The sequence below is a fragment of the Fukomys damarensis genome, unplaced genomic scaffold, assembly GCF_012274545.1.
Source record: "Fukomys damarensis isolate Sample0158 unplaced genomic scaffold, DMR_v1.0_HiC HiC_scaffold_3, whole genome shotgun sequence".
Lineage (NCBI taxonomy): Eukaryota > Metazoa > Chordata > Mammalia > Rodentia > Bathyergidae > Fukomys > Fukomys damarensis.
In genome coordinates, this window is record NW_022900915.1 from 39,321,477 (window position 1) to 39,347,005 (window position 25,529).

Consider the following 25,529-nt stretch of genomic DNA (forward strand, 5'->3'; position numbering starts at 1 on the left):
TTTTTTTTTTTTTTTTTTTTTTTTGTACCGGGGATTGAACTCGGGTCCTTGAGCTTGCAAGGTAGGCCACTGAACCACTGAGCTAAATCCCTGACCCCAAGAAAGTAATATCTTAAATGGATGTAAAGCATAACTTAAAACTGATCAGTGGATCCATGAGCAAAAAATAGCTCTGTATATTCACTTTTTGCACTGTTTTTTTCCACATCAATGATTTACTGCAAAATGTTTATACTGACAAGTTGAAATTTACTTTGTTGGGGTTTTGAAGTGAACAGCAAACCTGCAAATAGGTGCTACCATTTTTTGTCATTATCAAAAGCCCTCCTAATGTGGGTTTCATTCTCCAGCATTTCATTCTATATTCAGTGTATTTATGCACAAAATCACATGCTGCTGTCTTCATCTCCTTCCATTTTGTGTGAATCCCACTTAAGCTCTTTATAGCCCACATATGTGCTAATTAGAGTGGCCATCCTCAGGGTATCAGTATCAGTAAATCAGACTTTCCTAATCCAACCCTCTCAGTATATTATTTTGAAATGCCCTAGGATGCACAAGGGTATTGAAAAATATGAACCCTAGAGAACAAGATTTATCACCCCTGTCAAATAACATTCACACTGATGAATTCTGACATTCACCTAATATAAGTCAGAATCCACTTGTTATTTAATTGGCTAATTCTATGCAACTTCTGCAATTAAGTTTGACAACATATGCAGCCTCTTTCTTTTCTTGTATTATTACACAACCTAACATGAATTTAAAAAGATTTAAAAGTGAGAGTTCAGTCTTCCAAGTCATATATCCTTTGCCCTACAGCTTGGCATACTTTGGGTAATAGGAGTTTTTTGAGGAACAAAACCCTCTCAGGGCATGGTAAGATCTGGTAGTATTTTAAGAATGCAAATATGTGACACTGAGTTGAGAATTATTTCTAGAAATGAGTAGTTTATGAGGTACATAATGACTTGTGAGTTAGCTGAAATGTGATTATTGTAACTGAAGTAGTCTTTGCCCCAAATATCTGTTTATTGACAAACTGAACCAGATTTTGTAACTCTATGGTAATAGTAGGGTTTGTCTATAAAATTAGAAGTGCTTCTAATTTCACATCTTATATAGGTGATATAGCTTAATCTCTAAGTCTAAACAGAAAATGAATAACAGTTCAATCAAGCAACTAATTGGTCTTAAACCTTAATTTTTAAGCAAGAGAAACCCACCCAAACCTTAGTGTCTAGAAATGTTTGCATCGCATAATGTCCAGAAGTTATGTTGTTAAACAAGAACTCTGCCTTTCTTTACATTATTGTAATCACAATACTCCTTTCTTTTGTAAAATTTCTCCATCACTTCATCCCAGAGTTTTGAGTGGAGACCACCATTAGTGACCACTTTCCTAGCCAAAAATTGTGTGAGCCCATGATACATCCTGAACTTTTTATCCTTTGCCTGGGGGACACACTGATTCTTCTAACACCAGATATGTGCCTCAAGCTGTATCAGAAGACATCCATCTTAGTAGATTCTAACTGGCACGGTTTGGATTTCCTTTTTGCTTCTTGAATCATGTAAATGGAAAGCTTTTAAATCCAGAACGGTGTAGTCATGTTCCCAACTATGAAGAAAGTTCATCTGGAATAGTAAAATGAATCTGATATGTAGAAAGACGCAGAAACAAGAGTCTGTGGGAATAATTAACTTGACTGAGTAAAGTCGGTGAGTCTCTTCATCTCTAAGTTTAATTCCAGCCCTGTAATTGCCATGAATTGATACTATAATGCAATGAATTCCTCACTTTGCTCAAATTAGCTGAGCTGAGTTTTATCACTGGTAACTACAAGAGACTGAAATATAATGGAATATCTGAAAGCCTTAATATTTTTTCAAGAAGCTAGTAGTTTCTGATCAACCAAATTTTTTAAAAGCCATGTTTCTATCTAAGCATGTAGGATATGCAATGTACATGTGTGTTATAACTGCTTCTATGTGATTTCCCCGAAAGGAAAAGTGGTATTTACAAAGATGTTTGCCTTATGAGGTCTTTGTTACATAATTGGAACCCTGTACTTTAAATAATTTAATAACAAAATAAAATGAAACAAAAAATAATCCAATTAAAAAACAGTAAAGGAACTGACTAAGCATTTCCAAATACATGGTCAACAAGTTTTTGGAAAATTACTCAACATTAGTAATCATCAGGGAAATTAAAATCTAAACCATAATGAGATATTACCTCATACCAGCTAGAATGGCTATTACAAAAAAAAAAAAAAATCCTGAGAAGTATGTAAAGAGAATTTTTAGGCATTGTTGGTTGCCAGGAAAATTAAATAGTCATTATGGCAGACAATACAGATCTTCATCAACAAATTAAATGTAAAACTACCATATTAATATTCAGTAATCCTACTTCAGAGTATATATTGTAAGGAAATTGAAATCAGGATCTCAAAAGATTTTTTGCATTTCTATGCTCATTCCAGCGTTGTTTACAATAACCAAGTCAGGGAAGCGACCTACATGTCCATAAATAGACAAATGGTTAATGAAAATGCAATACGTACCTACAATAAAGTATTATCCAGTTTTTAAAAGGAAGGCAATTCTGACATTTGTAGCAACATCGATTAACCTTGAGGACATTGCACTAAGTAAAATAATGCAAATACAAAAGGACAATCACTTCATGGTCTCACTTATATGCGAAATTTAAAACAGTCAAAGTCGCATAAGGAAAGAGTAGAACACTTGTTGTTAGCAACAACAAAATGGAGAAACTGAGAGCTATTGGTCAAAGGGCCCAAAATTTCAACTATGTGTGATGCAGAGGTCTTATACTATAAAGCATGGTGCCTATAATTGCATTGTATTACATACTTAAAAATTTGCTAATAGGGCAGATCTTACCGAAGTATTGCTACAACAAAGTACTAATGAAGATAAAGATAATAAAAGGAAGCTTTGGATGGTGAGGGAGCTATTCATGTATTGATTGTGATGATGGTTTCCCAGATGCATACTTGTTCTCAAATTCACTGAGCTTGGCATAGATTAAATAGGTACAGCTTTTCATGTGACAATTATACCTTGATAAAGTGTTTTTTAATTTAAAGAGAAATGGAGTCTTTTTAAATCAATGAGAGCGGAAACATTTGTTGTTAAGAACACTGGTATGAAGTGTTAAAAGAAAACCTGTATTTACTCGTGAGAATAGAGTGTGCAAAATGTTAAATATGTAGGTAAATATAAAAGACATTTTTATTATTTTGTTTCTTTAAAAGATGATTGATTGTTTGACATGTATTATGGGGATTTTGACATGTTTGTTTAGAAACAAAAAATGTAATAATAACTGAAAGTGCAAGAGAGAATAAAATATACTGCTGTAAGATTTGTGCATAAATGAAGTGGCATTAGATTTGAAGGTTGAGTGTGACAAGTGAAAGTTAGATGTTATAAACCCTAATATAACACTTAACAATGTAATCATATAGCTAATAAGCCAATGATAGAGGAAAAGATAAAACACTAGAAATCACTTAGTTGAAAAAACCAAAAACACAGAAGATGAACCATGAAAAATGGATCAAATAGACAATAAATAACATGATGATAGAGTTAAAATTAAAACAGACTGGTAATTACAGTAAGTATAAATGTTTTAAGCACACTGATACAAGGCAAAATTGTCTTCCTGAAAACAGACAAGATTCACCTGCTTACATTACACAAAGAAACCCATTTTAAATATAAAGATATAAATAGTTTAAAATAAAAAGGTGTAAATATATAGCATAAAATATGAAGCATATGAAAGCTCAAGGAACAAGGAACAAGGAATTCTACTACTGATACAGAGGAATATTTTACAATGATAAATTAGTTCAGTCTAAGACAACAAAGCATTCTAAATAGATATACACTTATTAAGGAACTTTAGGGTACTTGAGTCAAAACCAATAGAACTGAAAATAGAAACAGACAAATCTACAAATGTACTGGACTATTTTACTACTCCTTCTATAGGAGCTGATAAAATGAGGAGACAGAATAAGAGTCAAAGTGTGGAGGGTTTAAACAGTACCATTAAAAATTGTACTTTATTGACATAAAAACTACACTACACCCCAAAATTGTAGAACACACATTTTTGTTAAATACGGATGGAGCATGTATCAAAATAGGTCACACGGTGAATCTGCTGAAAACAGCAGAAATTGAATGTGTACTGTGACTACAACAGAGTAAGGGCACGCACCATGTCAAAAGCATCTGGCAGAGGAAACTGTTCAGCTCGTGGCACCAGGAGGCCATGAGAGAATAAGGGCCAGGGTCCACCCATGCGCCTCACAGCCATGCCTCAGTATAATCAGCACCCTTCCAACTAGACCCCTTAACTCAAAGGTTCTGTTCCCATCAAATGCAGGGTGGGTAGGAGACCAAGCCTGTAACACACGAATGGGTCTCTAGGAAGCAATGATCCAAACCATAAGCCCTTACAGAATAGTCAGGAAGTATCCAGTGCTTTCCAGAGTCTACCAAAACAAACAAACAAACAAACAAACAAATTAATGGCATACAAAAGATTCAATGAAGTTTAGGCAAAGATTTTAATACCAAAAATGAAGATGAGAGATAAGTAAATAAATAAAAAGATAATCAATATCCTAGTTATTAGCAAAATGCAAGTTAAAAACACAAGATACAAACAAAAATCTACTAGGATGGTTAAAATATTTAAAAACTGACAATATTAAGTGTCAATAAGACTGCTGAGTGACTGGAATTCGTGTACATCATTGGTAGACAGCTTGGCATTTTCTCATCCAATTAAACATATACTTACCATCTAACTCAGCAATTCTGTTCTTAGGCATTTACCCAACAGCAATAAAAACAGACTGAGATAAAGCATTGCTCATGCAACATATAGTGATTTACTTACAATAGTTCCAAACCAGGACAATGTATCGTCCAGCAACAGGTGAATGGGCAATCAGCTTATGGTATCCACACAACGGAATACGAGCAATAGCTTCTGATAAATTCAGCCCCTGAGTAAATATCAAAAATGTGGTACATGATAGAGTTCAGATAGAAGAGTGTATACTTTTACATTCATTTGAAGCTCTAAAAAAGGCTAAGCTATCGTGACAGAAAGATCATGGGTTTTCTGCTATCAGACAGCAGGACAGACTGGAAGGGAAGGGTATGGAAATCTTCTGGAATGCTAGCTACCTGCTATATCTCAGTGATGGTGACTACATGGATGTAAACATTGGTCAAAACTCATCAAATTGTTCATTTAAAAGTGAATGAATTTATAATATAATATATATAATATCACACTTCAACAAAGCTGGGGAGATGTTTTAATTTGTGATAATAAAATTTTAAATATAGACTTAAAACCACTTTAAATTCTTCTTCAATACTCATAACAATTTTTATTTAAAATAAATTCTTACCCGTAACATTTCCTTTTCTCTCCTATTATTTATTCAACCATGAACATCTTTCCTTATTTTGTAGTTTTTGGTCTATCCCACAATATAACAGCAATGTTAAATAAAGTCAAGTTTTAGGGATACAAAAAAATTAAGAAATAATTTGAACTCCACCCATGTAAGAAATTGACTCACTAGCTTCTGAAGGAATAATTTTGTTATAAGAAAAAAGCTCTACTTCAGGGTTCCAAGCTGTTGATGTGTATCTATAAAAAAAAAGAGTTGCTTTTGAAGATAGTCTGAGAAATAATTTCCTGACAGCCAAGTATTACAGCCTACATAGTAGATGGAATATCTTTGTAGAAGAATGAGAATTCCAACTCTAAGACAAATTATTATAGCTATTGTTTTTTTTCCACAAGAGAAAATAAATTTATAGAACCTCAAGTCATAAACGTATGGATCATAGCGTGTGAATTTTTTTTAACATTTTATCAACTATAAAGGAAGTCTAGTGTAGCCAAACATGTGCATTGTTTGGTTCCTCTTTTATGCTATCCTCAAACTATTATCTGTCAGGAGCTAAACAAAACTGTTCATGCCAACAGGAGGTGAGAAAGTTCAACTTGTTTATCAAAAAAGAAATATTTTATTGCTTATGTTTTCCACACTGAAGTAAACTGATAAGCTTTAAAAGAAGAAATCCACTCATGCTAGGAATGTGATAGAAGTAATTATCTTTAGGCTTAACCTTCTGTCTTGGCATAGGCATAAAGAATACAATTTTCAGACCTCATTTTTTTGTATCACATTCTAGAAGTTCACATTTCAGTGCTTCTAACAAATAAAAACAGCCCCAAAAGTCTCCACTGCTGAAATTAGATTAAAAAAATTATGCGCCTTTGTTATTTTTATTTCGTTAGGAGTCTGCCACCCTCACAAATCCAACCTGAACTGCAACCACCGTCTACTCCCAGCTCAGCGTCGTCTTTTGGAATGTCCTCTCCTCTGTCTGTCTACAGGCTCGTTTGACAAGATCGTGCAAGTAGGCAACAGCTAAAGGTCTTCTTTAAACTGTACAGATATTTAAAAAGATACACGTTTTCTCATTCCATATTCATGCTTCTCACAAATGACTCAAATTTAGGGTACATCTTACTGTGTTTACCCTAACTAAACGCTCCTTTTCTTTCTTCTTTTGTTTACTTTTCTTTTTTCTTTTCTTTCTCTTCTTCTACCCATTGAAACATGTTTGTTTCTCCAGTGGAGGTCACTCTTCTCAGCCCCTTCGAAGAGAATGTCAGTATGTGCCTTATTTTCCTCCAAAGAAAAAGGCAGATAACTTCCTACAGGATCTTATTTTATTCACCAAACTATTTAAACATTCCTTCTTCTTCCTCAATGTTTGCTTCTAATTGGAATATTTAGCAATAAATTGAAAAGCAGAGTGGTGCTTATTCTAACACTGATTATTCATGTGAAAGAAAACTGGAATCAAGCCTCTATCTTCTACTACACCCCAAAACCATTACTGAAGGAAGAAAAATACAAATGTGAAGGACAAACTATAAAGGTCTCAGAGGAAATTTACTTATGCCCTCAATATAGGGAAGAATTTTTTAAGCAGTATACAGAAATAGTCATTAATATGGTTCCGCTATAATGTAATTAAGCATTCCTGTTCATCGAAAGACACATAAGCAAAACAAAACAGTACTACTATCTGTGAGAAGATGTTGTTACAAATATAAGGCAAAAGATAAAGATTGGTACGCAGATACAGAAAACTCTTATCAAGAAAAAAGATTCAGGAGAAAAATGTGCCCAAAAAATTACAAGAAAGAAAGCAAAGAAGCATTTCATAGTTGAGAAACATGAATGTCTCATAACAATAAGAAAAGAGACTCATTAGCAACCATTTTCTGTAGAAAAATGTAAATTAGAAATACAGTTTTATATCTTTGGCACCTACCATATTGGCATAAACATATAAATCTGAAAATACCATTTTTGGCCACAATACAAATCATAGAGGAATCTTAAGTCACTATTGATAGGAGCATAAATTGGCACTACCACTTTGGAAAACAACTTGTGAATTGTAATTACATTCCCTGCCACCCACTAATTCCAGATCTGAGCATGCCATGTCCCACTTACAGATGCAAAAGACGTGTATAAGAGCAGCATAGCTAATAATAGCAAAATGCTGGCAACAAGCTAAGTTCTATCCACCAGAGAATAAATATATGCGCATGTGTGTAGTGAAGGGTGTTTCCCAAAGCCATTAACTTTCCCACAATTATATAGTAAGCTGCTTCTGGATAAATGGTCCTATGCTTGCAAAAAACCCCTAAAATATGAAAGCTACAGATCTGATAGGCACATGAGGTAGGGTAGTGGTATTTATAGAAACAACCATAGCTGCTAATTTAAATCAGAAGCAGGCTCAGAGGAAGTAACATGGGGAACAAAATGTACTTTCTACCAACACATATTTCACCAACCTTAAAACAATGTTTGTGCTATTCATGGGGTCTTATAAAAGAGTGTTTTAGCCTATTCACAAGTAGGTTATTTCAGGGAAAATGACATTACAGGAAGATAAAAGAAAAACCCCAAATATTAGAGCAAAAATATTAACAAAGAAGACAAACTGAGAAGAAATCAGCATACAACTGGCTACTGTCTAGCCTTGATCCGATATAAGTGCAAAGAATGGACGTTATGAAATCACATAAAATCAAGCCTTAGAATGATGATTAGAGCAACATCTACCAATAATTATCATATTTGGGGAGAGGGATGAAGGAAGTCCAAGGTAACACTATAAATAACATAAGAAATAATAACAAAAAATGTCTATAGATCTAAAACAGAGAACACACAAATAAAATATCAGATATAAAATCAGACATAAAATACAAAGTCAAAATTTTGTGACTTTTTCAATGATAACACCAAATTATAATCATATCAGTTTAACTAAACTCTCTTTTCTATTTGATATAAATGATTCTAATTTTTACTGGCTAAAACTTAATGCTACTAATATCAACACTGACAAAAACAATAAAGAAATTAGTGAAGCTGACCCTCTGTCATGATGCAAAAATTGAGAAACAGGTGCCTGCTTGTGATTTGCAAAAACAATTTGTTTTACTGCTAACTATGATCAAAAGAGGCTCAGATAAATAAATAGTAAAGTCTGAACTGATGCTGGCAAACTACACAGAGTCACCATAATTAATATGAAACTTCTTTCTACTCAGAAGATAATCTTTGAAAATACATAGACAGATATCATTACAGATTCATATTTTTCCTATGTTCCCTGAAGAGCTGTGCTTCTGTTAGTATTTTCTCTAAATGTCCTCTCCTCCTTTTTTGTGAGTTTAAATCTTCATTCATCGAGAAATATCTCAACTTAACTGTACTATATACCTAAAATGTACAAATAAACTTAATGGAAAAAAATAAAAAAGAAATAGCTCAGCTGTACTTCTCTGGGAGTTTGTATCCTTTCCTGATTCGTTCAGTCTGTTGTCTTGAAAGCAAATTTTCCCCTCTTTACAGCTCTCAAAATTCTGAAACTTCCATTTTAGCTATTCTGGACTCCCCCCCCACACACACAAAAACTGTTATAAATCCTTTACTGTGGAATCATGTAAGATTCATCTTTTGAGTTCCTACTGCCTTTAAGAATAACAGTACACATGTAGTGGATGTAACGGAAGTTCTAAAATCATTTCCTGGGACAAAAGCTACCAGAAATTCCTTGCCTCTCTGTCTCACAAACCACTTTAATCCCTACACGTGCAGAAATCTAGTTCTTCCCTTAGTCTTATTTAGTCTATCGTAGCCTGAAATAGAAAAGCGGAGACAACTGGTAGGCCCCTGAGATAGGCCTGGGGTACTCTTCACATAGCTTCCAGAAGCTAAAATAAAATAATGAATAAATAAATGAATCTAATTCCTGAGCATAGTGAAAAAACTTGAAATAACAGCATTTGGACCTGTTCAAGTTATTGATTGAGAATCGATTCTCAGAAATTTCTAGGTTAACCATTGATAGGATTAATAAATGATAAGGAACAGAACTTCCAAATGAAACACTTATCTCAGTTATTTAGAAGACATGTGAGCACACATGGTATTTGCTGATTATGTTCTAAGTACTGTATCTTTGTAATCAGTATATCCTCCTCTAAGAAAATTATTCAAAACTTACTTGTGGTTCTTGCTAGTATTTCTGAAAATGACTTCTAGCTATTACAGGAAATAGAGAGAAAAAGAAAGTTTGTAGAGATAAACCACTCAACCTTCCTTTTACGAGTGCTTCTCCATAGTGCCACACAGACAAAAAAAAAAAGTCACCAGAGTTCTGGTTTCTGCATGATATTTTTATTGTATTATGCTCATGTAGCTATCTCAAATGCTAAGTCTGGAAAGAAGGCACCAAAGGACATTTTACATTTTAACAGAGTTTGGTCTTTTCCACTGGTTTCTAGTCTCTAATCTAGTTATCACCAGACTGCTTATGGTCCAAGGGAAGAATTTAGGGAAAGTTTTTAAACAACCATTTAAACACATTTTTTTCAAGAGAAACAAAAACCAAATCCAGAAAACATTTATGGGCTGTAAACTTTTTCAGACATCTCAAAAGATAGAGTTTTTTAATCTTTCCAAGAAAAACAGTATTTATATAAGGTCAACATCTTAATATTTGATGGAGCTGAACCTCAAGTGCCTTTGCTGTCTTATGCTCTAGATCTATGCTGTGCAGCACGGTAGAACTTACCAACAAGTTGCTATTGAATACTTGAAATGCAGCCCAGTCCAAATGTAGAGGTGTTAAAACACGAAATACAAGTCAAAAGCTGAAGATGGAGTATGAAAATAAATGTAAAATGTCTCATTAATAATTTTAAATAGATGATTTATGGAAATTGTAACCTTGTATATACACTTGTTTTAATAAGATATCAACATTATTTTCACCTGTGACATTTTTCTCTTTATAAATGTGACTATTATACATTTTAAAATTATACATGGCTTATCTCTATGACTTACATTTATTTCTACTGGGCAGCATTTCTCTATTGATTCATCAAGTTTTATTCAAATTTGGAATATTTTTTTCAGAAATATTCTCTGAAATTCGCCTACTATGAATCAGCAGAGAAATTTAAGAAAACAGGTATGACTGCTTTTTGAAGACGGACCAGTGTTTGAGAGGCAGTAGTTTGCCAAGAGATATTTTCTTTTATAAATAGTTGTTTTCAGACATTATGCAAGTTTTTTTTAAGTTGGTCCATAAGCAATACTCATTTACCAAACTGATGCCTCATTTTATGGGGTTGGGTACTGTAAATGTTTTTTTCTCTCATTGAGTTTTTTGGTACATTTTAGGTATACAGTACAGTTCCATTTATTATTGGGATCTTGTACCTTTACATGACAGGTCTTGGTTCTCATTTTTTTCCCTAGTCCCTGGCCTCCCCTCTCCCCTCCCCCTCCCCATTTACAAACACTTTATTTCCATTTTTTTCATTTTCTCCTATTTTTTTTCTTTTCCCTTGTTCCCTTTGCCCTGCCCTCTGTAAATGTTTTGAAGAGGAGCAAATATGGAGAAGCCACATTCAGCAGGCTGCTTCCCATTTAACAACGACTAATAGTCATATAAAAACATTAACACTGTAACATCAAAGAACAATAAAAAAATAAGTGAAGAACTCGGAGGAGTCAGCCTTTAGAATCAGAGTTCAGCTGTTCAATTAGAATGACATCCTTGCCTTTGCTATTTAGATGAGATGTGATTAAAAATATGAGGAAAGATAAAATTTTGTTTTACTACAGTAAAAGACAAATTGCTACCCCTCCCCCAAGATACTCCTGCTGTCTCAAACACATGTATGCTATTGTTCTTACCCCTCTGCGGGTCATGAGTGTCTTTAAGAGATGAAGTCAAAACTCTTGCAAATGTCATTGCTGGGTGCATTCCAATGGAGATGTAAAACAAATGTAAAAGCACGAAGGTGCCTCCTGATCATCACATGTGGCGCCAGAGGATTTCAGGCTCTTCCCCAAAGTCGAAATGACCAGGTAAGCAAACATTTCAAATCGATTCAGCACATCGAAGTCGCCACGGCAGCAAAACTAAAGACACCCACCAAAGGCGACGTCCGGAACTGCTTCAGAAAGTGGCAAGAGCAACCTAACACGTGTGCTCAAACCAGGGAGAGCATTTTGAGGGGTGTTAATGGCAGTGTATCCCTTGGTGTAATACATTTTTAATTCAAACACTTACTGTATTTTTTGATCACATCGCATGCAACTTAATCTATGCCATTGGAAAAGAAAGCATAACGTGCTAAAGACACAGTGAAAATTTCTTCTTATAGCTTTTTAAAATCTGGCTTTCCAGACTCAGAAAGTTAAACAGTGCATGTTTTCTTTTATATGTGAAAGCTACAGCATAATTAGTAAACTACTGAATAAAATGAAGACATGCCCGCAAACTAGAAGATGGACTTTGGAAGATGCGGAAGTGGATCGAGGGAAGAACAGCAGAAACGCAAAGAGGGGATGGGATGTAAACTGATCAGGACGTATTAAATGTCAGGACGAAATTTGCAAAACAAACCTCACCATTCTCTATTCATAACACAGGCTAATAAAAAAGTTTTTAAAAATCTGGCACTTGCAACTTCTTGTGCCTCTTTCTTCATTGAGAGTAGGAACGACTTCCCAGCGTCACCTAATGAAAAGTGCAGGTGCAATGATGCTGTGGTAGGAAAGAGGTGGCTCTGCAGGAGCTCCTAACCTGGAAAACTACACTGCACACTCGTCGGACTTCCCAATTCTTTCAGATCGGAACTGTCTGCTGTAATCCCATCCCCTAGAAAATGAATCAGAATCAGATACTTAGCATTCAGATGCTTTATCTGCGTTATGTTACTTAAACCAGAGGAAAAAGGACATGAGTAGTGGATGAGTAGTGTGGCTCCCCCTGCGTGGTTATTGTTGCTAGGGAAACCACTTCCTTCTAATCGTTGTGTTCAGCTTATCCACCCCACTATATGGCATCACTGCCTCTTAAAGAGAGCAACAGCATAGCATGGCACAAGAACAAGAAACAAAAGGGACAAAAACCAGTACATTATCCCGCTGCATACAACGTTTCTCAGAAAATCTACATGAAGTGACTTCTCAGAAATGAGAAGTAGATATAATCCCCTAAAAGCTCCAATACACACATGTGCTGTGGCACTGTATTCACACATACAAGTGTGCAAAAACACCAATTTCCAAGTAACATTTGTGAGTGCAGAGGGAATATAAAGTGTCAGGCCTGGACAGGACAGGGCTTGGAGGATCAGTGTTCCAGGGCATGTTGGGTCAGTAATGGAACCCTGTGATCTTCCAAAAGATAGCATCACTGGCTTTCAGATCAATGAAGTGATTTCATAGGAGTAGAGTCTGAGAACCAGTATCTGCTGGACTGAGATCCCGCAGGACCCGGGGTCAGGCTGAAGTATTAAACAGGCAGCTAGCCAAATACGAATAGCATTGTGAGTGAATAAAAGGAAAGTTAGCATGTGCTGATTGAAGAACCATAGGCCACAAAGGAAACATCCTGTAAATTTGTACATCCTAACAACCCACCGAACTATTCAGACTGGCTCTATGAAATAAACAAACAAAAGCTTGGAAAATGGTAATGCACAGCAACTAAGGTAAATGAATGCAGATGAAAGCATATTTCTACAATAGTTTGTGCAGAAGACACCAAATTATCTGTCCCTCTACCTTTTGTTTTACTCTGTGGCTCTGATATTTATTGAATATGTTTTCTTTAAATGTTTATTAAATTGAACTGAATATATAAGACTGTGAGGCAAAGGGCCAAGAATGTCTACCAAATTCTGAAGTTAGTTGGTGATATAAAAGACCTGCAGCCATAGCAGATAATTATGCAACTAACTCAGCTACAAAGCTACAAAACATAAAATATACTACGCTTCTCTGAAAGAACCATCCCTTGAAAGATGCTTATTATGAAATAAATGTAATAATGAGTACAGCTTGTTGTAAGATCACGTTTAAAGGCTATATTCAGGGGCAGTTTTCAGTTTTTATAAGCCTTAACAAAGTATAAAGTGTATTTGTTTGTATCTTTTCGAGTGATCATGGAGGACGATCCCTGAATATTACTACCATATAGAGTGCCTACAAAGACATTCTCAGAAAACCACGTCAATCTAGAACATTTTATTCAGATTCTCAAGAGTGCTATTCTGCTCACACAACACAATCACCAGACTGACACCTAAAAATGGAAAATGGAAATTTATCTATGGAATATTGGAGAACAGAAACTAGTTGTCTCCATTCTGTATCACTGAGACTCAAAATTCATCCAACAGTTTCTTATATGATTTTATAGAAAATGTTACAAAATAGGAAGAGGCCTACAAATTCTCCTCCTGGTACTACATCCAAATTGCCTTCCAAAACTTCCTTTCCACATTCTTGTGTTATTAGTTTGTACACTTTATACCTCAGATCTCTGAGAGAAACATATATTCATTTTAAAGAACATTATGCAGAAGAAAATAATAAAATGCTACTGATAACAGTGATTTAAGTTCATTTTTTCCAAATAACCATCATCTTCACAGTGATCTAAGGCTGCTTACAGAATCCTACTTTGGAAAATTTGTGAAATTAATATTGCAAATGAAATTAATATCAAATCTCCCAACTAGCAATATAAAAGCCAGTTTTTTTTTGCCAATAAATAAAAGAAAAGGTCAGAAGTGTTCAGAACTTTCTAACAATGATCCAGTGTTACTCTCCAAAATGCAGCCTTGACACTTCTGTACCAAAAGTGGGGACATGCACAAGACAAGTTACATCCTTTCAAAATGTCTGCTTTTGTTTTACTTTCCAATTTGATGCACAACTACAGACCTTTGGGGTGCTTTCTCCCTTCTATGCCTATTAGTAATATGACCATAACCTTATCACATCATAATTAGACATGAGCCACAGATACAATTTAGTGACTCAGTTCCAATAGCCATCATGAAGTATCAACTCTGCCTGACCGAACAGGGTACTCATGTGCTCCAAATGGTTGAATTAACTTGCACTTTATTTGGTTGATTTAAATGTCAATCACATAAAACAGTATTATTTGAGGAGACTGCATATATAGGAAAATAACATTACATATGTTATTATGCATTAAGCAGGGCTGTTAACTCATCTGGCTTGAGAGTCACCCAGGGGATTATTAGTAAAGCCCACTTCTCGATGTGTCTGGATGGGTGGGTTATGGAGACTTTCCCGTGGGTACTATACAGGGTCCCTGATTCCTTCCTCTCTGGCACTACTTCCCTGCTCTGATTTCTGACCACTAGGAATTAAGCAGCTTTGCTCCACTGTTACCTCCATGATGTGCCTTCTTTGGAGCTAGTATATCATGGACCAAATCCTCCAAAACTATGAGCTAAATTAAACCTCTCCTACTTTAAGTTGTGGGTGTCAAGTATTTTGTATAAGGAATGAGAAAGGTACTAATACAGAAAGGAGAAGTGGGCTTTGACCACCTGATGTTATGGTTCAGAAGCCTTTGGAACTGCTTTGCAGAAGAAGTTTGGAAAACATTTGGAAATGCAGGCTAGAAAACGCCAGCATACCGTCAGCAGAGCCTGATGGATGATTTTTGGAATTCAGATGATCAAATGATGATAGGAACGTGGACAGTAAAGTTCAGGCTCATCTGGTTTCAGTTAGGAATAAAGACTTTTGGAAACTGGAATAGAGACCATGCATGTTACACTGTGGCAAAAACAAACAAACAAAACAACAACAACAAAACTTGACTACAGTTTGTGTTAGTCCTCAGACTTTATGGGAGACAGAATTTAAAGGTGGTAGACTAAATGTCTACACTTCTGATTGTGTCTAGGTGGGTCATACAGGTGAGACCTTGGGTGTTATATGTGGTCCCTGGCTTCTTCCTCTCTAGTGTTGTTCACTTGCTCTGCGTCCTGTCTGCCATGGACTAAGCAGCTTTACTCCGCCAAAACCATTTGCAATGATATTCCTGCTTTGAAGACAACCCACCAAGGACTGGACCCCCTGAAACTACAGCCAAATTAAATCTCTTCTCTAAGTGGCAAATGTTGGGTATTTTGTACCAGTAGCAGGAAAGCTGGATATTATAATTATGGATCTGATGAGAGAAGACCTTATGTGCAGAAATCATACCCTTTCTTTTACTGCCCTCATGTCCCAGTCCTATCTCCCCAGTTAAAGTGCATTGGGAGATGGCCCAAGTAGTATCTTCTGCTCTCTGGAGAGAGATAGAGTCAGAGACAGACAGAGAATCTAAACCTATGCAGGCAAGTCTTGGGGGAAGAGAATAAAAGCTTGGATTTTACCCTTATCCAGATGAACTCCCATTCAAGAAACCAAATGTGGTGTGGAGGTGATGAAGTGGTTGGGGACACTCCCCGTGGAAGGGCATAGCATGATGAAGAGTGGATTCAAAGAGCATAAGAATCTCAAGAAGATTGAAAAGAAGGGGAAAAAAAAATACTGGACTCGTACCTGGAGTCTTCCTCAGATGTTATACCAATGCAAAGCTACACCTTTTGGTCTCATTTTGATGAGCATTGCACATGGTAGTACATAATCATGATGTTCAGGCCATGAATCTATTTTGGGTAAAATTCCTAAAATTCACTGTTTCCTCTTAAAAAAAAAACTACAGCTAGATGAAATAACTCCATAACTTGGAAGGATTTGACCACATCATGTCCATGTGTGACTAACAAGTGTAGCTTATTTCCTGGTAGCCTGACACTTGTTTTGTATATATGAGCTCACTCTTGCATACTCAAGCCACAGGTTGGGCAACAGCTAAAGTTAACTAACGTAAGAGCTTCCTCCAGCCTCCTGCTGTCTTCTATGCCTTTCTCTCCAAGTTGCCCAAAGCCACATTTTAATAAGTGACCTTCAACAAGCTGAATAATTTCTTCAGTACATGGATACATTCAAAAGCCTTGGAGGATTTGACTGTAATAAGTAGTCCTAGCAAACATGCGATTTTATGAAGCCTTTGAAGTCTCTAAAAACTTCCCTTAAATAGCCTCAATTGAAGGTTTGGGCTAGGTGATTTACTGAACCCCTTGAAAGGCAAGAATCCTATGATTTGGGATCAGCAAAACCAGGTGGATATTACAGTTTAGTGCCCTTGATATGGCTTGCTCATCTTTAAGAATATTTTTAGATACAAAATAGGCTACTCGAATTAAGCTAGTAACAATTAATGTCCAGTCTTCACTAGGCTAGCCACAAAACCAAACAAGGTAGAGATTTTCATTTCCATCTCTACAGTTTAAAGCATAATCTGATAAGTTTTCATTTAATGCAATTAGAGATTTTTGCACAGTATTGTGAAGCAAGCATATTTTCTTGCGACTTGAATATTGCTTACTATACTCTGAGCTTATATTTTCTTTCAGCAAACCCCTGTACTTACTTTACTTACAAATCATACCTTTCATATCTATTTCCTTAACTTTATAAACAAGTTTAAAATAGTATAATACAATTTTTATTTTGAGATAGGGTCTTGCTTTGTGGTTCAGGCTGGCTCTGAACTCACAATGTAGCCCAGGCTGGCCTTGAACTCATGGCAATCCTCCTGCCTCACCCTACAATGGCTGGGATTACAGGCATGCGTCACCATGCCCAGCTAGTTCAATATTCTTAATGTTAGGTTTTCAGTAAGAGATGTAAAATATCACAGAAATTTTCCTGGGTTGGTAAATAAATAGATTTCTAATCATGTTTATTCTAAATACCATTTTTTAAAAATTTGAAGGACTTTTTATACTTATGACTGTCTTTCAAAATAGCAATTGCATAATTAATCATGTATAGTATTTAGGGCATGATTTTTGGAGAAATAAAATTCAAAAGCACAATCTCAAATAATAAACACATTCAAAATCATCATCAACAAGAAGCACACAAAATTAACAATTTCACTAACCAATTCCTGAATACCAGATTTGATGACTTGACTGACCAAACCTATCAAAAATCTCTTTTGAGAAACATTTTTAAATATATTTAATAAAAAAACTAATCTTAAGTATATCTACTGAATATAAACTTGTTTTCTTAATATCTGCAGAGAAGGTACATCAGGCACTAGTTCATGCACTTTACACAAAGTATTTACTCTTCACGACAATGCTAAGAGTTATGGTTTATTATCATCCCCACTTCTTAAGAAACTGAGTCATAGTTGTGTCAAGTAATTTTTCTAAGTTTACAGATGGAAAAAGCTGCCGTTTGTCCATACCAGACAGACTCAGTCAATGACATTCCCTGAAATCATAGTATACTTTAAATATATTTTAATACACTTTCAATATTCCTTGATATATATTCAAGATATCAAAATTAAACTATGCTGTAACTTAGTTTTCAAAAGTCTGAATATTTTTAAAGTATTTCTACAAAGGGTAAATTCATTTGACATGATGAAGTTTAAGGAAATATATTCCCATTTATTAAATATATGTAACATTAGTCCCTAGAACATACCATCACTTAGATTTTATTAGAAGGGAATCAGTAAGTCCATAAAGGAGAATAATTAAGCTCCACCTCTTGAAGGAAGAATTTAAAAAATTTGTCAACATCATTTTAAATCACCATAGGGTGAAAATTTTAATCAAGAGAAAAGCTTGAATATAGCGAATTATTTGTGGTTGTTTAATGCATAATTAAATGACTAAGTGAATAAATCAAGTTAATGTAGTTATGATCCACTGGACACCCTGTGTCTTCCCACTGTGGTGATTTATCTGAGTTACCTATCTAAATATCACCCATCCTTTAATTCTAAGTTCAAATATTCCCTCTACCATGAAGGCTTCCATGATGTAACTAAACGAAAACAACGATGCTACTCTATTATGATCTCCCATACTCTTTTTGAATGCTATAATATTTAATTATCTGACTAAATGTCTTTAATATAGATAGCATACTCAATTATAACTCTGCATTCCTTGAAGTCTATGGTGAGCTTACAGTTGTATGTATTCTGCAAAGAACCTAATGTACACATATGTGTATTTAATTGACTGATCCAATTGACTGCTCAGGCAACATCTGGAGGATTTTCCCTGCCACTAGAGCGGTACTGTTATGATATTAGAGTGGACGAGACTAATAAAAATCTGATGGCCTAGTAAAAATGTTGGTAAGGCAAAATATCCCTTGAACCTAACTATAAGTACCAAGAATAGTATGCTCATTTGACCTATAAATTTTTGTTGGTTTTCTAACCTCAGATGTCATAAAATCTACTTTGTGGTTAGAAAATGTGCAGCAGCTGTGTGTTTTAATGATCACCTATGCTTCATATTAGAGAAATTTTCCAAATGAACAATATATGTGCCATTGGAGACAGAAAAGTTAATTTTAGAAATGGGCTTTGTTTTGCATGTTTTAATATACTAATGTTTTAAAAATAAACTATGATACCAATCAAAGTTTGCTTTCAAAGGTACTAAAATAAGAATGTCAGTTTTTTAAAATAATAATTCTAAATTTAAAACATTTCAGTAATGTGCAATATCAGATATGGCCCAACCCTAGAGTCAAGCTAGGTTAATCTAACTCTTCCTTGAAACCTCAGTTCTTACGACTGTTGAATCGATAACTGGGTTTGTGAGTGTCAGTTTTCTGTCACTGTAACAAAACACTTACAATAATTAACTTTTCAGAAGAAAGGGTTTATAAGGGCTCATGGTTTTAAAGGGTCCAGTCCATAGTCAGTTAGAACCATGACTTCTAGGCTTGTGGTGATGAGGTAGCTCATCCTGAGAAGAGTACATGGTGGGAGTAAAACTGATCCATTCACAAGCCAGAAAGTAAAAATAGAAAGAGGAAGTGGACAGAGTCCCATAATCCCCTTCAAGGATACAGCCATTCATACTAGGCCTCGTCTCTTGAAGGTCCCACCACTTCCCCACAGAACTATTCAGAGTCCAGTCATTTAACACCCGGACTTTCAGTAAGTACTGCAGATCCAGACTAAAGCAAGCAACTATCATTTGTCAACTTTTTATGGACCACTGACTACATGTAAAGCACTAGGGTCAAAACTGCACAAGAAAGATTACCAAGAAAGTTTATTTTCTCAAAGAACTCATAATGCTAAAAAGATATGAAAGCCAAAAAATAAAAATCAGGGAGAGAGAAAAAACAATTTTCAAAACTCCAGCACACACACAGTTACCACAAGTAAGAGAAATGACAGATAGGGAGAAAATATTTGTAATACTAATGTATAAAGAACTATTAATACTCAGGGGGCTAAATCTGGAGGAAATCCGGAGGATTACAAGTCTTATGCTAGCCTAGGCAATTAACAAAGTCATATCTCAAAATAAAATATAAAAGAACTGGCAATGAAGCCTAGCACTAGAAAGCACCTGCGTTCAAGCCCCAGTACCAGGTGGGGGAAGGAATATTAAAACAGCAAAATGTAGAAAAACAAGCAAAAGGGATCAACTGGCATCTAAAACAAGGTATAGAAATATCTCTTAAATATATGAAAAGAGCCAAGCATGGTGGTGCATGAGAAGACTAATACAACTATTCTAGTGCTTGAGGAAGGAGGTTCAGAAATTGGAGACCGGTCAGGGCAATTAAGCAAAAGAAAACAAAAGAGGAAGAAAAAGGCTGGGATGTACTTTAGTGGTAAAGTACTGGCCTGGCCTGTGCAGAGCCCTGGGTTCAATCCTTAGTGTTGAAAAACAAATGTGAAAAGTTATTCGTTTCACTCATAAATACACAAACACAAATTCAAATATATTAAGTTTAACGTTTCTTACCTCTCTAATTTGTAAAATTTCTAAAGCTTGATATCATTCCCTGTGGCAGAGGCTATGGGGAAATTGTACTTTTACACATTTCTGGTGGAAAGGCAAAAATGCATAACACAGAATGAGAGAAATTTGAGAATATCCAACAGAACTACATATGAACTTAACATTTGACACAGTCCTTCTGAGTCAGGAAATTATGAACAAATACCCATAAAAAAGAAGGTGTAAGATTTCTAGGTACTGATATGTATGGAATGATTCTCAAATTTATCCAAGACTATCTGTAAGGGAAAAAGTAAAGTTAACAAAAACAAAAATTATTCACACATACTATCTTTTGTGTGAGAAAGAAAGAAAAATCTATTGCATATTATATATTTTTGTAGAAAGAAACATAAAAATATGCAGAAAATAACAAAATTAATTGCCTATAGAAGTGGCAATTATCCCTATACAGTTTTAGTTTTGTAAGATGTTGTTTTCTGTCTTTCAAAAGATCTACCAACTAGGAAAAATTAAATGTGAGCAAAGCAAATGAAGCCATCTGCATATCCAATTGATGGCCATTTTTTAAAAGTATCAATTTGAGTAAATTATGAATGCAGTATTCAGGTTATATACACTCAATATACACTCAAAGAGAAAGGGGAAAAAAACTGTGGTATTGGATTAATAATAGTTATATTCATACGAATGGTTATGTACATATAAAATTCCTACTCCTATCCACTGAATGACCCTACACACAATGTTCCCAAGACCAAATGAGCACATAAATCACACAGGCCAAAAAGCTATTTCCTTTTAAAGGAATAAAGACTTTAAAACAAATGATTACAGTCTGGAGTAGTAAAAATACTCATGAGCATAAAACATCTTACTTTACCAGAAAGAAACGAAGTACACCAAAGACTGAATGGGCTAATGTCAAGAGGACAACACACAGACATATGAAAGGGCTCCCATAGGTCAAGTTTAGATCATTTGGACATTAAAATAAATAATAATAGTTGTTAAATATGACACTGAAATTTCAAATCCACATATATATTTGAAAATTAAAGAAAAATGGAGAAAAAAGAGATCTTTTGGAGTTCCTTGGAATGCTAATCTCAAAATGTCCAAGGCATAAGGAGACTGAGAATCACTTTATAAAGACCATTGTAATAATCGACTCAGGCAAGAACTAGCAATGGATACTAAAAGGATCAGGTGAAAAGTTGTTAGAAAATAAGAAGCTGACTCAGTCTCATTGTCACTTCATTGGTCACATTATTAATGGCAAAGTAAAAAGGCTACATTTTTATTGCAGAAATTCTTAACCAAGTGATCAGATCTAGTATCACCAGTAAAGGGAAAGTAACATTGTGGGCGCTGAGGTGAATATCTTATACACATAATCTTCCCATTGAAATCTTTAACCTAATTTAATTGTGAAGAAGCAATCACACAGATTTAAGTTGAAGGACATTTTGCAATACAATTGGCTGAATTTTTATGAAGGTCAACAATCAGCTTGAGAAGTATTCTAGATTAAGCAGAAAAAGGAGATACTGTGTTGTATGAAATCAAAGTTAAATTGTTAAGAATTTTGAAACTATAAGATGTTTTATGTTTGCCTCACAGTAACCACAAAGCAAAAACTACAATAGATGTACAAATATAAAAATTAAGGAATTACTGACTTCAAGCCCCATTATCCTCTCACACAAACATAATCAGTAACATTTCTATGCACTAGCCACAACTATCTGAAAAAGAATTTTAAAATTCAAATAAAACCAAACTAGTTCAAAGTAGCTGAAAAATAAAAAGAAAATATTCAGGAATGAATTTAACCAAAGTGGTGAAAAACTTTGTACATTGAAAACTATGAAACATTGATGACGGAAACTGAAAAACAAATAAGTATAAGGAAAGCTATCTCATATTCGTGCATCACAAGATTTAATGTTATTAAAAGGACCACAGTACTGAAAAAATGTACAGATTCAGTACATATCCTATCAAAATTCCAGTGACATTTTCACAGAAATTGGAAAGTTTTAAAATTCCTATGGAACCACAAAATACCCAAGACCCATGAGCAATCTTAAGCAAAAGGAATAAATTTAGAGTTATCATATTACCTGGCTTCAAAATATAATAGAGAATAGTCACAACAGTGTAGTTCTGGCATAAACACAGACACAACAACCAATGGAAGGAGACAGACAACATAAGAATATATCCAGGCATTTACGATTCATTTTTGACAAAGATGTCAAGAACCTACAAAAGATAAAAGACAATCTCTGCAATTGGCATTTGGAAAACTGGATGCCCTTATGCGGAGAATGAAATTAGACCTTCACTTGATATCATATACAAAAACTATATCCCATAGATTCCACACTTAAACCTAAGCCATCAAAAGTTAAACTTTTGGAAGAAAACTGGTCTGAGCAATTTTCTTTTGGATACAATTCAAAAAATGTAAATGTTATGGTTTAGATCTAGAATGCCCCCCAAAACTCTCATGCACTCAGATGAGGGGCTTTTGGAAGGTCACTGGATGGTGGGAGCGCTACACTCATCAGTGCACTCATTCATGAACGAGCTCAGTAGCTGACGGTTCTGTTAGGAGCTGAGTCAGTGGCATGTGACCTACAGTTTAAATCTTTCTCCCGGGCTCCTCCCCTCTTTCTGCTTCCTGACCTCCATGACCTGAGCAGCCTTTCCTCCAAGGACCCTTCCTCCATTTTTTACAAGATGTACCTGTGAGAGATTTTTCTTTACTCCAGAAACACAAAACATCCCAACACATAAATAAACCCAGATCATTTAAAATAGATTCTGCCTAAGATATGTAAACAACTAAATCATGGAGTTAAAATGTTAGAAACTTATGTGACAAACACTCAAAATCATATGCAGTCATGATATGCAGTCATGACACAGAACTCTGAAGGGCAAGTTTGTCATGCAATAAAATATATTAACATGAGAAAGGAAACTATCAAATAGCCACACAGTTATTCCAAACACTAAGAGAATGACAGAAATATAAATTTCTAAAATCAACAGCTTAGTAAAAAAATTAAACTTTATATCTGACCATCCAGAATAAAAGAGTAAAGATGAAAATCTCAAGTTTAGCTATATTTTATGTTACATTTTTAATTGATTTAATGGATGTTATAATATCTAAGGTATTCCGTGTATCTCTGGCCAAGTATAAAATTTAGGTTACATTGGCCCTGATTTCAGAGATTTGTGTTACTTGCTACGGGAAAATTAGACATCATCTGAAGCTATAATTACATCTTATTTTTGTCCTGACATTTGTCAGCTAGTCAATGTTCTTGCTCTTTCTATGATTTGTATGTCAAAAATTAAATAAATTAAACAGCAATATTGCTATAAAAAGAAAGTGTACAAGAAGAATGCAAAATAAGTACTGTACTCGTCAATTTAACAGATTCTCAGACAATCTCTGTGCTTTTTAAATTTTAGTTTATTAGTTCATATAGGCTTGTCTGGTCTCAAACAACATGTGACTTCTTTATTACTATTACTTCAATAATTAAATTTTTCATTAAGCAGTTTAGTTTAATAAAATGCATACAATGTGCCCCCTTTGCTATCATTGTTTTTAGTGAGTACAAGTTTCAGCTATAATTTAATACGAAATCTAGTGCTTATCTTCTGCAATGCGTGCAGGAGTCTTTATCTTTAATATTCCTAGGAAATAATTCATTTGGCTATTACGTCAAATATTACTCCTATATGTTTTTTAGAGAAAAAAATAAATTCTACAGCTGTTAATTAAAAACCTGGACTCCTTCCCCCCACCTCTTGCCTCCTCAACACCATCTGCCTCCAAGACCAGCAAGCACAGTGAAGCCTCTAGATCAACAGAGTCCACGTTTGGGCCTGGCCATATACAGCTGAGGAAGCAGTCGTAAACAAAACCTTGAAATGCAATAGTTTTAGGAAATACAATTGGGAAATGAAGGGAAAAGTGGACAAAATGGATAATTTGGATAATTCAGCCTTGAAAATTATGGGGAAGGAATCGGTTCTCTTCTTCCTCATAAACTAGTCTTTCCTGCCCCTGATTATTAATATTTGCATGAGAGAAAGAGAGGGAGAGGATTTAAGTGGGAGATTTCAGAGAGATTTTCTAGAAATGAGGATCACCAAGGCCACCCCCACTCTGTCTACGCCAGTCTTTCAGTGAAGCGTGGTATGTGAATGTCGAACCTGTGCGGGATAGCAGTAGGTTCTGCAGTCATACTAACTCTGAGGACAAGAATAGGTTTCTAACCCAACAGAAGAACAAAATACTACAAGCAGTAAGAGAAAAGAAACAAATCACATGCAAAGGAAAGCCCATTAGAATCAAACCAGACTTTTCAACACAAACCCTTGGGGCAAGGAGAGCCTGGAATGAGATATTTCAAGTACTAAAAGAGAACAACCTTCAACCTAAACTGATGTATCCTGCAAAACTCTCTTTCAAAATGGATGGGGAAATAAGACACTTCCACGACAAAGAACACCTGAGAAACTACATGAATACCAAACCAGCACTACAAGCAATTCTAAACAAGATCCTAGAAAAAGACAATGAAGGCAACAACTCCATGAGGCCCAACAGAGCAAATCAAATAGGCAAAAGCAAGAAATTAAAAGGCGAAGGTGAAAAAGTAAAAAGAGTCAACAAAAGGCCAACAACATGTCAATAATAAGTCAGTACATATCAGTTATAACCAGCAAAGTCAATGGCCTCAACTCACCAATCAAGAGAAATAGACTGGCAAAATGGAATAAGAAGCAAAATCCAACAATATGTTGTATACAAGAAACACACCTAGTGCAAAAAGAAGCCCATAGACTGAAAGTGAATAGGATAGAAAACAATTCTCCATGTGACAGGAGCCCAGAAAAAAACAGGGGTAGCAATCTTATTTGCAGACAAAACAAATTTCAAATCAAAACTGATTCTAGTATTATTGATGTAGGACGGTACTGCGTCATAACTCTATGAATGTAAAATATCTTGTACCTGCTTTATGATACATAGTAGGGACCGTGCTTTATCAGAGCTACACTTAATGATATTACTCCAGAATGTTCTCTTTCCAGATGATGA

At 35.0% G+C, this 25,529-nt stretch overlaps 1 long non-coding RNA gene across 6 annotated transcripts in view; it reads right to left on the bottom strand.

Annotated features, from left to right (window-relative positions):
- Positions 1–25,529, bottom strand: part of LOC104871309 — a 138,555-nt gene that overhangs the window by 91,094 nt on the left and 21,932 nt on the right. For all 6 annotated transcript variants that reach the window (XR_782814.2, XR_782813.2, XR_004518656.1 and 3 more), the window contains exon 2: positions 4,958–5,066. This is a non-coding gene — a long non-coding RNA (uncharacterized LOC104871309). The remainder of the gene's footprint in view (positions 1–4,957; positions 5,067–25,529) is intronic.